The sequence below is a fragment of the Fistularia commersonii genome, unplaced genomic scaffold (genome assembly GCF_037954325.1).
Source record: "Fistularia commersonii isolate RoL2024-O1a breed Wild unplaced genomic scaffold, RoL_Fcom_v1.0 HiC_scaffold_95, whole genome shotgun sequence".
Lineage (NCBI taxonomy): Eukaryota > Metazoa > Chordata > Actinopteri > Syngnathiformes > Fistulariidae > Fistularia > Fistularia commersonii.
The window spans coordinates 40,001-44,567 of record NW_028234053.1 but is presented as its reverse complement, the minus strand read 5'-3'; positions in this window follow the sequence as shown (position 1 = coordinate 44,567).

The window sequence follows — 4,567 nt, the reverse complement described above, 5'->3', positions numbered from 1 at the left end:
CAAGAACACACAAACAAAGAAACACACAAACACACACACACACAAACACCTTAAGTCATCATAGCTGTGCTAATAGCATTAGCCGAAACGCATCCACTACCAAACAAACATTAGCTCATCCACTCATTCACATGTGTGTGCCCAATGGTCCGGGAGCTCCAATCATACATCCGGGGGATCTATATCTGGAGAAGGTTCACAGTGGCCGGTCTAAGGCGTCCTACTGCACCCAAACTTCCCATCCTCTGCCTTTGAGAAGAGAAAAATTACCTCCGCTCCTCCATTCCTCCCACACATACACACACACCTTAACTCATCATAGCTGTGCAAATAGCATTAGCCGAAACGCATCAACAACCAAACAAACATTAGCTCATCCACTCATTCACATGTGTGTGCCCAGGTACTCCCTGTCCGCGACCCCCCCCCACCAAAAGAAACTATCACACACATACACAAAGACACTCACACACACACACACACAGACACACATACACACCTTAAGTCATCATAGCTGTGCTAAAAGCATTAGCCGAAACGCATCCACAACCACACAAACATTAGCTTATCCACTCATTCACATGTATGTGACCAGAGGTCTGGGAGCTCCGGTCATACGTCTGGGGGAGCTATCTCCAGAGAAGGCTCACATTAGGCCGTCTAAGGGGTTCTTCTGCCCCCAAGCTTCCCCGCCTCTGAGAGAAGAAACATTACCTCCGCTCCTCTGCTCCTCCGCTTCTCAGCTCCACCGCTCCTCCGCTATTGGCCCTGGTACCCCCCCCCCACCTAAACACACTCACACACACACAAAAACACACAAACACACACAAAGACACTCACACACACACACACACACACACACACACACAAACGCACCTTAACTCATCATAGCTGTGCTAATAGCATTAGCCGAAACGCATCCACAACCAAACAAACATTAGCTCATCCACTCATTCACATGTGTGTGCCCAGTGGTCCGGGAGCTCCAATCATACGTTCGGGGGATCTATTTCCGGAGAATGCTCACATTAGCCCGTCTAAGGGGTTCTGCTGCCCCCAAGCTGCTCCGCCTCTGAGAGAAGAAACATTACCACCGCTCCTCTGCTCCTCCGCTTCTCAGCTCCACCGCTCCTCCGCTATGGGCCCTGGTACTCCCCCACCCACCCCCCCCCTACCTAAACAAACTCTCACACAAAATCACTCACACACACACAAAAACACACAAACACACAAACACACATACACACACACCTTAACTCATCATAGCTGTGCTAATAGCATTAGCCGAAACGCATCCACAACCAAACAAACATTCGCTCATCCACTCATTCACATGTGTGTGCCCAATGGTACTCCCTGTCCGCGACCCCCCCCCCACCAAAAGAGCCTCTCACACACACACACACAAACAAAGACACTCACACACACACAGACACAGCCATACACACACCTTAAGTCTTCATAGCTGTGCTAATAGCTTTAGCCGAAACGCATCCACAACCAAACAAACATTAGCTCATCCACTCATTCACATGTGCTCGCTCTGGTACTCCGTGTCCGCCCCCCCACCAAAACAAACTATCACACACATACACAAAAACACTCACACACACACACACACTGACACACATACACACATTAAGTCAGCATAGCTGTGCTAATAGCATTAGCCGAAACGCATCCACAACCAAACAAACATTAGCTCATCCACTCATTCACATGTATGTGCCCAGAGGTCTGGGAGCTCCGGTCATACGTCTGGGGGAGCTATCTCCAGAGAAGACTCACATTAGGCCGTCTAAGGGGTTCTTCTGCCCCCAAGCTTCCCCACCTCTGAGAGAAGAAACATTACCTCCGCTCCTCTGCTCCTCCGCTTCTCAGCTCCACCGCTCCTCCGCTATTGGCCCTGGTACCCCCCCCCACCTAAACACACTTACACACACACAAAAACACATAAACACACACACGCGCACACACACACACACACACACACACACACACACAAACACACACACACACACACACACACAAACACACCTTAACTCATCATAGCTGTGCTAATAGCATTAGCCGAAACGCATCCACTACCAAACAAACATTAGCTCATCCACTCATTCACATGTGTGTGCCCAATGGTCCGGGAGCTCCAATCATACATCCGGGGGATCTATATCTGGAGAAGGCTCACAGTGGCCGGTCTAAGGCGTCCTACTGCACCCAAAATGCCTTTGAGAAGAGAAACATTACCTCCGCTCCTCCATTCCTCCGCTTCTCCGCTCCACCGCTCCTCCGCGATGGGCCCTGGTACCCCCCGCCCCACCTAAACAAACTCTCACACATACACACACGAACACACTCACAAAGACACAAAAACAAACAAACACACACACACACACACACACACACACACCTTAACTCATCATAGCTGTGCTAATAGCATTAGCCGAAACGCATCCACAACCAAACAAACATTAGCTCATCCACTCATTCCAATGTGTGTGCCCAGTGGTCCGGGAGCTCCAATCATACGTTCGGGGGATCTATGTCCGGAGAATGCTCACATTAGCCCGTCTAAGGGGTTCTGCTGCCCCCAAGCTGCTCCGCCTCTGAGAGAAGAAACATTACCTTCGCTCCTCTGCTCCTCCGCTTCTCAGCTCCACCGCTCCTCCGCTATGGGCCCTGGTACTCCCCCCCCCCCCACCTAAACAAACTCTCACACAAAATCACTCACACACACACAAAAACACACAAACACACAAACACACATACACACACACCTTAACTCATCATAGCTGTGCTAATAGCATTAGTCGAAACGCATCCACAACCAAACAAACATTCGCTCATCCACTCATTCACATGTGTGTGCCCAATGGTACTCCCTGTCCGCGACCCCCCCCCCCCCACCAAAAGAGCCTCTCACACACACACACACACACAAAGACACTCACACACACACAGACACACACATACACACATACACACACCTTAAGTCTTCATAGCTGTGCTAATAGCTTTAGCCGAAACGCATCCACAACCAAACAAACATTAGCTCATCCACTCATTCACATGTGTGCGCCCTGGTACTCCGTGTCCCCCCCCCCCCACCAAAACAAATTGTCACACACATACATAAAGACACTCACACACACACACACACTGACACACATACACACATTAAGTCAGCATAGCTGTGCTAATAGCATTAGCCGAAACGCATCCACAACCAAACAAACATTAGCTCATCTACTCATTCACATGTGTGCGCCCTGGTAGTCCGTGTCCGCGACCGCCCCCCCCCCCCCCCCCCCCACCAAAACAAACTATCACACACATACACAAAGACACTCACACACACACACACACACTGACACACATACACACATTAAGTCATCATAGCTGTGCTAATAGCATTAGCCGAAACGCATCCACAACCAAACAAACATTAGCTCATCAACTCATTCACATGTGTGTGCCCAATGGTCCGCTTCTCCGCTCCACCGCTCCTCCGCTATAGGCCCTGGTACTCCCGATCCGCCGGACTCAGGAGAATTATGGGACGTGCTTCTGCGCTCCATCTGCTTCACAGCTCATCCGCTCCAGGCCCAGCTACCCCCTGTCCGCGCCCCCCCCCCCCCCACCTAAACAAACTGTCACACACATATACACAAACGCACACACAAACACACACACACACACACACACACACAAGAACACACAAACACACAAACACACACACACACACACACCTTAAGTCATCATAGCTGTGCTAATAGCTCCCAAGCTTCCCCGCCTCTGAGAGGAGAAACAATACCTCCGCTACTCCGCTCCTCCGCTTCTCAGCTCCACCGCTCCTCCGCTATGGGCCCTGGTACCCCCCCCCCCCTCCTAAACACACTCACACACACACAAAAACACACGCGCACACACACGCGCGCACACACACACACACACACACACAAACACACCTTAACTCATCATAGCTTTGCTAATAGCATTAGCCGAAATGCATCCACTACCAAACAAACATTAGCTCATCCACTCATTCACATGTGTGTGCCCAATGGTCCGGGAGCTCCAATCATACGTCCGGGGGATCTATATCTGGAGAAGGCTCACAGTGGCCGGTCTAAGGCGTCCTACTGCACCCAAACTTCACATCCTCTGCCTTTAAGAAGAGAAAAATTACCTCCACTCCTCCATTCCTCCGCTTCTCCGCTCCACCGCTCCTCCGCGAAGGGCCCTGGTACCCCCCCCCTACCAAACAAACTCTCACACATACACACACGAACACACTCACACAGACACAAAAAAAAACAAACACACTCACACACACACATACACACACACACACACACACACCTTAATTCATCATAGATGTGCTAATAGCATTAGCTGAAACGCATCCACAACCAAACAAACATTAGCTCATCCACTCATTCACATGTGTGCTCCCAATGGTAATCCCTGTCCGCGACCCCCCCCTCCCCCACCAAAAGAGCCTTTCAAACACACAAACACACACACACACACACACAAAGACACACACACACACAGACACACATAC